The 14672-nt window shown below is 27.9% G+C and overlaps 1 protein-coding gene and 1 long non-coding RNA gene across 3 annotated transcripts in view; one reads left to right on the forward strand and one right to left on the reverse strand.

The window, feature by feature from the left end:
• Positions 1 to 14672, forward strand: part of LOC114123090 (cadherin-23) — a 34129-nt gene that overhangs the window by 7855 nt on the left and 11602 nt on the right. The window lies entirely within an intron of this gene.
• LOC114123092 (uncharacterized) lies at positions 8442 to 9690 on the reverse strand. The gene is made up of 3 exons (XR_003592326.2): positions 9194 to 9690; positions 8820 to 9130; positions 8442 to 8757 (listed from the first exon to the last, which is right to left on the reverse strand). It is a non-coding gene; the product is annotated as an uncharacterized LOC114123092 (long non-coding RNA).

Below are 14672 nucleotides of genomic sequence, written 5' to 3' on the forward strand. Positions count from 1 at the left end.
TAAAAACTAAAGAGTATGAACTATGAAGACACTCGACGTTGACTGGAACACAATCAATTGTACCAGTTTAAGGGAGGGAGGGAGTATGGAATAGGTCTTTCTAAGCAAAATGCACGTAGGTATATAATATACAATAGATTTAAGTATGATAGGTACTATTGTTATCATATTATTTATATCGCACAAATGATATTCCATTTATTGTATCGACATTGGTTTTTGTGCTTTACTATATAATATTATTTAGCTGGTAAGTTGGATTTTTATGGTTGGTGGCCCAAACGGAACGAGTAGCGAGGAGATGATCTTCTCTTTTGTTATCCGCGATGTGTACAAGGTCGTTCATATTTCGGGGAAGAAAATAAAACATGTAACGATGTAACGCTTCAGCCACGGATTTTTCGCGTGACGGCCTCGGCGGTTGGAATAAATCTCGTGATGACTGATGGTCCAGGTATATATAGCTGAATGAGATAGAGAGTACTTACGACGACGTACTGCTAAGTGTATGAGTGTGAGTGTGTATCGGACCAATTATGACTAGAAATTATAGATAGTTCATAAATAGGTACATAGTACATACGACACCGTGACCTATGCTCGCAACCGGAGCATGGGAATATTGTAGTGGACGGCGCTTATAAGATTCATTTTTGGACCAGCACAAAGTGAGCTTTATAACCGAATGAATCTTATAGGTTAAGTGGGAAAAAAACTTAAACACACATTATAAAGTATGAATTGAAATCTGCATTAATAACCAACAACAAATTGTAACTTTTCAAAACCAATTTATTTTTAAATTTTAGCCAAAAATATTTATTTTCTACCATTTTTTTTACGAAAGGACACATCCGAATTGTCCCAGACAATTTTGAGTCTAATAAGTGATTGAACCCTTATATCCATGAGTCTAATTAAGCGGTGTCCGCTAGGTATATTTGTAAAATTAATCGTTATTACCCTCATATATATACATAAAATGTGATTTCACCCAAAAATAAAAATTTAAGTTCATCTATAACAATAACTTTGGTATTTTGATATACCTGTGTTGAACAAAAATAGGTTTACTGCACTTAACCTAGCCTAACCTTAACCTGTGCACTGATGTATCCTTGACTCTTCTGCAGTCGTATGTAAAATGCATTATATATTAGAATTAGCCAAATAAGGACTCGAACTTTAATTCTCCGAAAATTTATATGCAGTTAAGTATCCATTTAAGAAAAAAAATATATGCTTACTATGATTTGCTTTTTTATTGAAGCTGTGGAGCGATAAATATTTGGTTTTACAATAATTTATTTGTTTTGTTTTTTTGATTATAAAACTATGGTACGGTAAAATATGTTTTATCTGAGTATGAGTATAACGCTATTCGCCGGTTATTACGTTATTGTTTCTTACAAATAGGGAAATTTTACTCATTTTTTATGAATTACGTTAATAACCGTATGAAATGGGAAATTTTGATAATAATCAGACACGGGATATTTATGAATTATTATTATTATACTGTTACTATCATCATTGAATGATTCTGCAGGTTCAGGTAAACTCACCAATTAAGATTGATTAAAAATAGATGATCAAAAAGTTGAGATGAGGTATTGAGGTATAGTTGAAAGCACATTAAATTAAAATTGTGTATTGTTCTGGTTTATTTAACATTGTATTATTTGTATTGTTAGAGCACTGGTTAGAGTTTTGTTGAACTTTCGTTGGTAAAATTGTTTTTAAGTGCATATTTAATTTTATAACTATAAAATATAATATTTGGTAGGTATTGAAAATAACGTTATTTTCCGTTTCATGTCATTTTTTACTGTAACATGAATACTTTGCGTGTTTGTTATCTTTTTTTAAAGCAGTGAAATGCCTGTCTTTAACTTTGAGAGCAGTTTCTGATAATTAATTAGATTTAATTGGTACTTTATGGGGTCAAAATAAAAAATAAAACATTAATATAGAAATAATTCCAAACACCTACTTTCAAAACATTATTGGAAAAACGGAAATTCTTTTACAAAACTTGTTTTTAACAACTCAATCTTCATTTTTTGTTATAATTCAATATAAATATAAATAATATAAAAATTATAAATATACAAATATAATATTTGTAGAAACACTATAGTAACTTGAATTTTTATCTAAATATTTATATTTATCATTTTAGATTCTAAGTGATGAATGTATTTATTATTATTTATCAAATACGATATTATTTTAAAAATATTTTGAATTTTTTTGTATTATTCATAGACGTTTTAAATTAACTACCTATGGATGAAAATGTAATAATAAGAGATTCCTTGCAAATTGTCCATACAGAAAATTAAGAATCTAAAATTCTAAAAAATACATACACACTAGTAGCGTAATTGAAGAGGGGATTTGGGTGTCGTACCCCCCCCCCCCCTCAACCTTTTTTATTTAAAAAAACTGGTTAACTACATTTATTTACTGATATAATTGAATATTTTGTAATTATTTGTTTCCCTGTCACATGTGTACATACATTTATTACACTGAAAAGAGATGCTTATGATAAATACAATTTTGGGGGAGGGGGGTGTTTATAGGTGAAATGTAATAACATTTCATACCCCCCCCCCCCCTATAAATATAACCAAATTACACCACTGATACGCACAATTTTTTTTTATATTTTATACTTAAATTGTTATGAAATATAGTGATTTTATAGTTATACTGCTATAATTAAAAAAAGCAAGGAATAGGGACTTGAAACTTGAAAGCTCTAAATAAGCAAAAATGTCACTAAAAGTTTTCATAAAGTTATGAAATCAATTTATATCTCATCTGCTACAGATTTACTGCAGTAGGTAAATCTAATCTGACACAAAAGCCTAATATATTATCATACACATAATATTAGGTATAAATTTATATGTATTTACTATAAATATAGCAGCATTCGATACCGTTTCTGACCATATTTATTTTGCCGGTGCTCTACTTACATTTTATTATTTACAATATACATACATGGCATAAACATACGTAAATATTATAAAATGCACTTGGACCGTCGTGAGTTCCTATAACAGACTGCTATATTATTATTGTAAATGATCCGCCAAATTATAGTATTTGACGTGCCGCGTAAATCGGTATTTTCACCGATTTTCTTGCCTGGATTATAACTAATAGCTAGTATAATAATATAATACGCCACGTACCATAACCACCGTCAAATGCAAACGTTTAAATAAGATGCACACGTTTCAATGGGCTTTCGCTAGATATATGGAGAAACATACCGCATTCGTATATCTGCTGCCTTCGCCGTTTCCACGACGAATCTTTAATATTATTATTAAATATTATGCCGTTGGATAATATGCGTATTATACTTATCTATGGGAATAATATAGGAAATAGAAACGGTATACCTACCATTGATTACCAGTGATTATTATACACATGAACTTCGGCTGTATTGTCCATCTTCAAAAAACCAGCTCTGCTCGCGGTGTATCTCGAATATTTATAAACCTCGCCTATGATCGCCTACACTGTACATAAATATATTATAACCCAATTTCGAACAAGTTTTCTATGCACATCTTTATTATAATGGTAATAAATAATAAAATATACAATATAGTCGGTAGTGAACGGATGTGAAATATATTGTATTTGTATATAATTATATTTATTAATTATCAGAAAGAAACAATAAAAACAAAAGAATACCATTTAAAATTATGATAATTTCCTGTACCTACTACTTAAAAATTCCAAATCATCTATTACTCATAATACCACAACGTCGATAAGAACAACTATTAAGTATATTATGTTTGCGTTATATATTAAAGGTATTGATGTATATAATAATATAAATCAATATATTATATTATATACCTGACAAATGTTTATTTCTGCAATTTTATACTACAACGCAACCATCATATTCTAATATAAATTTGGTAGTATTTTTATTGTAAATATTTTAATTCTTTAATTTTTAATTTTACACGGTTAGGTTAGGTTTCATTTATATGGAATATGACGAAATAAATAAAAAAAAAAAAAACGAGAAAATACTTCGCAGTTGGTACATCTTGAAGATATAATAGTAGATATATTAATATTATTATTATAATACTGCTACAGTATAAAGTTATAATTACATATTTATTTTCTTTAAATATTGTATAAATTATATATATTTTAACTTAACTGCTTAACTGTAGCAGATTATTCATAGATACCGAATACCGATAAATTAATACCATTCTTAAAATATTTAATCCTATATATTTTATATTAAAATCACTTTTAAGAATGTCTTTAAGTAAGAACTAAAAACCTAAAGTTCCTAACTGAATAGAAGATATACTTTTTAGATAGTGTTGTATTAAAAGTACTGTCAAGTACTATCGAAATGTTATATATATATGACAGTACATAGTCAATGAATCTATCACTACATAATATTTATATAATATGTATATTTAAAACGTTCCACTCTGAATTTGTATGGTAATTAACTAAAATTATAAATAGAATAATGTGCATCGGCCAATTTTTCGTTTATGTGAGAAAAGCTTTAGGGTGGGTATCGTGGCGATGTCGCCGTGTGCCATATAAGAGCAAATTTTTGATAACTTTATGTCTTTAAATTATATATAGTCTACTATTACTATACACACCGAATTTTTGCACGACATCAGTACATCATCTTACAGCGTTCTTTGATATTAATTTAGTGTAATACCTTATATAGCAACTGTGGTGTACATTTTAGGTTACACATGTAGTATATTTTTGCAATTATTACATACATAGACATTGGACACATGTCCTGTGTATTAATCACAGTTTAAGTTTTCCAAATCCAAACAACCGCAGCACGGTATCGTTCGTGTTGGTGTTGATTATATTAGAAATAGTATACATTTCCTAGTTTCCTACACCACATTCTGAAAATGGGAATTTTTTTTTTTTTTTGGAACTGACATTTTTGGAGTACGTTTACTATAAAAAAACACATGTTTCTGATTTCTGAAGTTGGATGGGGTGTATTTTAAAACAAAAACCTCCGAGCTATACCTTATAACTAGTTATACATAATTAATCCTTTTCTTTTTAAACGTATCAAAATGTATGAATGACTTGCATGAGTAATCCGTAGTAACTCAAAACCAACAATGTTATATTTAAATAGCTCTAAATTCTATATACACAACACATACCTACTAGATACTATAAAAAATATACTTTCTCGTGTGTACAAACTTAACCACATATAATTGATAAAATACCGCAATATTATGGATATACCATTAATAATATTATTGTTTTAACTCTATTTTCTCTTTTATATTGATCTTAAAATATGTAGTGTATAACCATTGCATTACATGACTCAATTTTATAATGCTAAATAAAGTTAGTCGGGAGAAACGCATATATTACATAAATACAATATAAACATAGGTAATATATTTTATAGTTTCATTTAACACTAAGATTAGGTTAACTAAATAATAAAAATGTTATTATTTTGTTAATTATAAAAATTAAAATAGGTATTACTCATTTTTTATCGTATTTTAAAACTATAATTTTTTTGTTTTATTACGATTATTTGTTGTTGTTTTTTCTTAGGTATGCGTGTGAATTACATTATAGATGAAATTATAGTTTTGTCTCGTCCGAATTATCTAATTTATTATATAGTATATCTTATAGAGTACAATTCGTGGGATTAGATATATTATATTATTATTAAGCCTCCAAAAATCGACGGCGATAACACGAAAATATTATTTTATTTTTCGATTATATCAGAAAATGTATACGAGAGAAATGTGGTCGCCACGATGACGAAAATAATTATTGCCGATCGTCCTGCACACGTTTCTTAACCGATTGCGGTTCGTTTGTGATGTACTGCAATATCGTTATGATTATAATATTATTACTAACGTTTCGTGTCGTTGTATATTATTGTTATGAGAATCGCAGCACTGCTGATCCGGGAGATCCGCACGATCTGATCCGTAGCATCCGCGTGATGCATTAGGTTTGCACGTTGTATACCAAATGGCCGCGGGTCGATGAGCCGGAGAAACCATATATTATGTTATATTATTTTGTATATGCGGTGTATACAATCCGGTATCGATCTAAAGATATGAATCCTTTACCCGTTCATATACAACTATTGTCTATTATTCATAGGATTCAGTTACTGTATAATATTATAGGTTCGTAAAAAATTGTAAAAGTGAATAGGTTTACATAAGGCTAAGATATATAGGTAACTTTGATGTAAGCTTATGTTTTAAATTTTTTGGGAGAAATAAAAAATTAATTTCATATATTTTAAACTTTCTATGTTTACATTTTATAATATTTTAAATTTGTTAAAAAGCTAATATTATAATAGGTAGGTACAGTACAGCTTGTACAAGTTTTATCAGCTTTATAATGGAAACTGATTCTTAATTCGGGAATTAGAATCTAATCGAAAAGAACTGGTACTGGAATCCAAAAACCCTTAAAATATTGGAAACCGAAACCTACATTTTTAAATGAAAAGTTTTAGTTTTTTGTCTTTGTGATGATTTTTACGGTAAGTCAGTGCTTTGATAAACTAACTACCTATATTATTTTTATTTATTTTTCGGGTTATTTTAAAATATAATCCATCGTATAAGATATTTGTGTGCAAAGAAATTTATATACGAAATTCCGAAATAGTTATCGCTATGTTGTATGTACGTAGTGCATATTATACTACGCACATTACACTACCAATTTCTTTTGTTGGAATCTTTCAACTACTACACAATAATAAAAATAATAATAATATATTATGTTAATGTATCCATCTAATGCACATGTCATGCCTTGCCCTTAATGATTAGGTTCACCGGACTAACTAAACGCCAAAGCCAGTGTTTTACAACCGTCAGGAACTTCGCGCTTCGTTGTACAAATATCAGTTATATATTGTTATTGGCATATACTTTTTTATGATTGCGTCTTAAGCAAAATAAAATAACATAAATACCATAACATAACTGTGTGGTAATTATGTAATGTACCTACGTACAATTTTTGTATATTATATATTATTGACTCCAGTCTGGTACAACAGTACATTCTCGATCCTCTTTCTAAATAGGTAGGTAATTAGTTGTTGAAAATTATTTTGGTTGGTCTTCGTTATAGTACAAAATTAAAATCCATGTCGGAAATTGGAATAGGTTGTATGAATTTTGCGTAAATAGAGTAAACAAACACGAACCTCGTGGCCTCGTATCTATATACAATATACATATGAACTACAATAAAAATTTGACCAAAAGTACATCTATATGGTAGCCTATATAGATTACCTATACATTTTATTTAAGCTATCTGAGTCTCATTGTGCTTTCATCTCAACCTTGACTCGTCACCGATTAATCTGCTTATTTAATAACGGATGAGTAGGTAACCAAAAATTTACTGGAATAAAAATATACAACTATATATAATATATAAATATATATATATATATATATAACTATTCTGTATACTAATACAGAATGATTTATTAACGAACTCATAAAACACTCATAATTTATTAATTACAAATTAAGTAAATTAAAATATTTTTTGAAATATAATGTGTGTATTATCAATTATTCCTTATACTTCCTAGTTTTCTGTTTGTATTTTTTGAGAACGTTATAATAATATAACATCTTATATAATATATACTATATATAGCATTGAATACGCTTTATTTTCAGTCATTCATGGAACGATGACTATATTATACGACTTTATGAGTTTTATTAAACATCACTATTTTTACATATTATAATTTATTACTACAATAGGTAATAAGATTTAAATAATAATTCAATGATCCGTAAATTGTGATATTATTATATTATACGTACTTTACATCTCTATATGGTGAATGTATTCAAACATTTCAAACAATGGGAATTTTTTAAATTATAACTATTTGGGAATTATAGATAATAGTTACATAAAAATAATTTTTAATAGTATATGTTAACTAAATTATGCACTCATGTATTAAACTACAACTTATGAAGTGTTATAATTTAATAATTGTTTTATATAAAACAATGATTTAATAATAAATCACTTTATTTAATTAATTGACAATGATTAGGGGCAACGATTACTCCCGATGTGTCAAAATTTGACCATCGTAAATTATTCTTGCTAACTTTTACCATAAATATAAATTATAAATTATAATTTAAACAAGTGACAACTAATCGTATACTAAACAGGTGTGAATTTGAAGTCTGCCCTTAACATACTCATTAAGTTTCATAGTTAAATGCATAATTAAAAAATATGTAATATATTAAAGAATTTTTATTCATAATAATATAATATTATTTTACATTTTTACATGTTCCATTCTACATAAAAAGTAGTAATTTAACAATTTTATTAATAATTTAAAAATAAGATAACAAGTTGTAAATAATCTTATCATATTATAATACACATTTCCTTGTTCTATACTTATATAATATAATATACATATTATATTGTAGTAAACAAACAAACTTATTTTCCACAAGACACAAGAGCAAGAAAAACTGTGTCAAATCACAAGGTATTATACTGCTCTTTTACGTCGTCGCGGTGCTGTATTAGTCGTATCGCTAACCGGTCATCAGACTCGATGAACCAAAACTTAATTTTTTATGAGTTGGTTAATGATTGGTGTTGTACCTATATTGAAAATCCCGTTGAATATACATTACTGTGAATATTATAAATATAGTTTAATATACTTGCATGTATTCTGCAGCAGTACAAGTATACATAAATATATACTTATGAATACTTTCGCCATACAAACTACGTGTTTCTAACACGACATCGCGCGATGAGTATTTTCACGTATTTTTTTTAATTTTGCCTTCATAAAGCGTCCACGTCCAATGGATAGTACAATAACGTGTGCTTGAAATCGGGGTTAAGTCTTGCCGCCGATTGACGGCCCCGCATAACCGTCAACAATATAATAATAATCTGCATAATAACCCCGGCTACGAAGCGTGTGCAAGAATCGCGTGGCGTGACCGGCCGTCTACAAGTGTACCTATATATATAAAATTATAATATAAAGGAACGGAAGAAAAAAATTATAATATAATAAAATTACATAAAAGAGACGGCGTGTTCCGCTTTGGCGTAGGAGGAAGAGCGACGGACACGGACTGCAATGGCTATACCACCGATAGCAACTGCAATCGCGACAGCAACAGTAATTATCGAAAGCCCCGAGGCGTGCGCGCACGTTATATTATGACACACTGACTGCTGCGGCGTATATGTCTGTACCTACTTGCCCACCTATACAATACTTACCGATACGAACGACGAACGAGCGTGACTTGGGACTGATGAGCGTCTCGTGTTATTTGACAGATATCGCGCTCGCACAATATCGTAACCTTATAAATTCGGATGAATATAATAATGAACACAGTTTTGACGTAGTTTCTCACAGTTTTTTTAAATTTTTTTCTTTTTTATTAATATTAATATTAAACTTTTATATTATATCTATAATTTTTATAAGCTGACGTAAAATTTTGTATTTTGAGCCATAATATTACTTTACAATATTAAATATACCGTATCCTCTCTCAAACCAAAATATATAAAAATATGTATTGAATTAAAAAATCCACTAACTTTTCATGTATTCAAAATTATCGTCTTATCGAGTCTTTGACTCAAATTAATCTTAAATATTTAATAGTTATTGTCTCCCTGGCCAAGTTTCCAGGACTAGTCAGTCTGGAATCTTGTGCGCAGTAGGATGTGGATACTCTTATCCAGGCGCGTTGCCACGCACTGAAAGCCAATAATTCTTTTATTTACTGCACGTTTGATATATGTGAGCTTGTGAAGTGGATTTGATTTGCATGAAGTAATAAATCCCGCGGCGATTCCATTTGACATAATATACTCCTTGCCTCTCAAGATTGTACGCTATATGTATGCAATGTTGCATCTCTAAATTCGTTCAGTCAATAATATATAAGTAATACTGCAATCATATGCGTAAATATGGTTAAAAATCTGAAGAGTATTAGAAATATTAATAAATACGTATTAATATCATTTATTATACTGACAGGGTAACTTAACAAATATTTAGGGAGCTTAAGAAATTTTCGGCGAGCTAAACCCCTTTAAGCCTTTCTACCACAAATTTACGTCTATATGACAGAAACAATAAACAGCTGCATCGTGCTCGAAGAACATAATATTATAATACGATTAATGATGTTATAATAATAATTATAAATCTATATTGTATAGTGAATGTGCGATTTTCTATCGTGTGAAACCGAATAATCGACATCTCTAAAAAAGAAAGAGTACAGAACATGAAGAAAGCCCAAAGAGACGAATAACACTTGGCAGCCTCGGTGATAGTTTAGTTACTATTATCGGTATTTTTTCTAGGTATTAAATCTTAAAGCGTATATTATGTCTAATACTTGTAAAGCAATTCGTTGTATGATAATAACATTATAATATATAATATATATGGGTTATATATGAGTCAGTTCGTGAAAAAAAATAACAAATAAATCGATATCGGAACGATCACAATATCGTTTATACTTTCTCAATATCACCCACTCACCTCCTCACTGTAGGTACTTACCTCGTATACACGCATGCACAGACGATCAGAGTGTTATATTATATATTGCTCAAACAGTTACATGGCCGCGCGGTGTATTGTTTGGTTAATTGGATAAGCCAATAAGTGAAAACCGATATAGTCATGAGACAATAATACTGTAAATATAATAAGTAATAACAGACTCCTGTCGTAGGCTATATACCTAAGCGTATGTGTATATAAATATTAAATATATATAATAAAGTGTATTGTGTTACAATCTATTGTATCAAATAAATTGCATGTAAACGTCATACACGACACCTAAACTATGTATAATTATTCCCAAGAGTTAAAAAAATAAATCGACGAGCTGTACTTATAAGTTATAAGCTTATACATAGCTAACCTATGGTTATAGTTATTATTAATTATAAAAATGATGCTATATCGCTAAATATAATATAATATTGTTATAAATTATAACCATTGTTAATAATAGATCTTAAAAAGATTTTTATCATACGAAATTATCACGATTTTTGTATTCAATGATTAATGTGAAAATTATTGAAATTGAAACAAAAAATTGTGGTGTCATAAAATGGTTAGCATTTAGTTGAAAAGTGAGAAAAAAATGAAAAGATAATTTTGAAGTAGGTATATTTATAACGTTCTATTTCGTTATTATCGTTTATTATTCAATTGCAGTCTTCACTTAGATGACTGTTATAAATTACAATTTAATTTAATACTTATACCTCCAACTATAAGGCCTTATAGGCTATGTTCTATATGTATTCTTATAATGTACTTGAGCTTTCACGTGCGATCAAATAAATAGATTAATAAAACTCTAATCAATAATTACGACTGCTTTAAAACAAATATGTTCAAAAAGTTTGCTTCGAGGGATAATGTACGACATGAGTCTTGATACCAATAGGTACTTAAAATATAATACTCCAGGATGAATCGTGAATCGATAAGCATACTTAACCCTATATTTTGAAATATTTGTATTTTTTATTCTTTATTAGAAGTATTTTGTGACGATATAAACTTACTATTTTCAAATGAAATTTTTTTTTCTCTAAGAAGCAATACGTTTTTTCTGTAAGTGTGATGTATCGAATTTAAAATTTGAACGAGTTGTTTCGGAGTTAAGAAAATGTATTAATTAAGAATAATAGTCCTTAAGGTAAGGTTAGGTATAGGTACTCGAATAATTTTTTAAATTATAAAATTCAAAAAGATTAGTATCAATAAGGTACTTGTTATAATGTTCGACTATCATAGTTCCGACGATCTTCCAAACTAATACCATGTACCTATATAAAAAGTAAAAAAAATGGTTGGTAATTTTCATTGTTTATTTCAACGATGATAATGTCAATAGTAATTATATAATACACATTAGGTACATAATACGTCATTATATCCTATTTTTGAATAATGTATTTTAAAGCCATGCCATCATAAATTTTATTACAAAATCTAGAAAGATTAAAACTTTCATATAGCATATCATTAGATTATTATCATCGGTCATACGAGTTTGACATAATACTAAATATTATTATTATATTTTTTGAACGTTAACATTGGTCGCTTTTATTATTTATATAATACTTTCATGAGTTAACGATATACTTAGCAATATTATAATGAGTTTAACTAATATTTTTATTTTTATTTAAGCCCTATCTGGAATTGCTTATTAAGCACTGCAACAATTAAAATTTTAAATTATATACTTACTCAAGCATTACATGTAGACTGTAGAATTAATTGAATTATTAAAAATAAATTATTTTACTCGAGTGCAATGCATTTTTGTGTACATAATTAAAATTATGTCCAATTATATCTTAAAAATACAATTAACGGTAATTATATGAAAATATATTTATTTAATTTATTAAATTAGACAATATTGTTCTTGTTTTTTACCCAACTTATGTTTTTAAGTAATAAATGTAGGTCAAAATATTTTATGTTTTATCCATTATTTTAATTCTTACCTAAGAGGTAAAATGCATATCGTCGATTTGTCATGGCAACATGAATTATTTTCTTATTTACTAAATCTAATAAGAAAATATTGCTGTTATTATATCTTTGCATCGTGTTCGTGATGCACGGCGCCTAGAAACATCTATACTCTATAGTTGAATAGTTCATAGTTGCAGATTGCCTTAGTTTTCTTTAATATTACGACACAATACGCGTACCTTCCTACACTAGTACTACGACGGTGAAAAAAATAATATCGAAACAAAATAAATGTCGATTATAAATGTTCTAGTGACTTACGTAAGACCAATTGAATGCTTAAGTCTATGTGAAAAATGATCGGATGAAAGTAGATACCCATCATATACATATATATATATATTATTTATTATATGAAGTAGGCTTATCTTCTTCTTCTTCATCAGCTTAGCGGTCCATTCAGGACCATCGCTGCCATCAAAATCTCTTTCCATCTGTCTCTCTAATATGCTGTTTCTAAAGTTGCGTTCGGGTCTAACATTACTATATTTATGGCAACTACGTCAATCCATCGGGTTTTTGGTCACTCTAGGGGTCTTAATAGGCTTATACAGAAAATATTTGATCAACCAAAATTGTATAATGATAATATAATATATTATATTATATGATTTTCAATTTTTAATCAGAATAATAATTAATAATTAATTAATGTGATATTATAATAAATATATTATATATTAATTAAGAGTTTGGAGTTTTACATTATACGACTGTATTATGTAGATAGTAGATTTGATTAAGTTAGATTATGTTTTTGGCTAAAATATAGCCCCCAATTTGAGCTAATTGCTATTACCTTTCGCTACAATTTATTTTTTTTAGATCTGATAAATAAAAATTATTTCTCAAGTGTGTTTTATTTTACCATATTATAAACATTGATTTTTTTATACTTGACTGATAATACAATACAACTATTAAATTCTGTATTAAAGTGGTATCGATCAAAATAATTCAAACAAGTTTATATGAACATATTTATTTATTTATTTATTTAGTCTGAATAATTACAAAGAATGTTTTATAAAAAAATAAATTGTGCTTATTGTATGCTTATCATACTGTTAATATATATTGGCACGTTTATTACTAAAGTGCCCAACAGATACAATTATTTTACTTCATACAGTTTTATTTTATATTTGCGTTCAGTTCATCATCGTCTTATTGTAATACCAACGCAAATTCCCTTCAACCATGACAATAATTTTAAATTAATATAATGTATATGTTACAGAAAGTAACTGGAACAAAATAAATTAATATGTCATACTTTCCATTAAATTTAGGCAATATATTCAATTGGATTACTATTATACCTATATATATATTTGTATTGTACATACCTCCCAGCTATAGTAAAAATAATAAGCAACTTATAAATTAGGTTCTAATCAAAATAATCCATTTTTTTGTTTATTGTATCCGTGAATATTATTTTATCTGCATTAAAATGTAAATAAGTCAATTAAAGTATAATTATAGTCTTGAATATTTAAACTAACTATTTTTTAATATTATTTTATACGTATAATGGACTTCAGACGGTTTTAGATTCATTTATTCATCACTATAAAAGTATACCTTTGTATTATTAGTATAAATCAATCATATTATATTGTTTAATTTTCAATGAAATTATCAAAGTTCGTGAGTACGTGAAGATGTAAATCATTTATAGGTATATAATAATTTATAAGCTATAAGCATAAAATAATATTTTAGTATACATAAATTCAAAGTGTTATACATTTTGACATACAGTTTAGTCAACACTTTCTCCGTATATAACGGTCATTCATTCTTTCTCGTGTAAAACACAATCTTCAGAATTGTTGACTGTCAAGAATATCATCTATCATAACAATATTCTCAAAAAACCTGCGTTTTCCCACACAAAGTCATTTGTCGTCTATTTTTGTTTTGTTTTTTGTAGTCA

Source organism: Aphis gossypii, chromosome 3 (assembly GCF_020184175.1).
Source record: "Aphis gossypii isolate Hap1 chromosome 3, ASM2018417v2, whole genome shotgun sequence".
Classification (NCBI taxonomy): domain Eukaryota; kingdom Metazoa; phylum Arthropoda; class Insecta; order Hemiptera; family Aphididae; genus Aphis; species Aphis gossypii.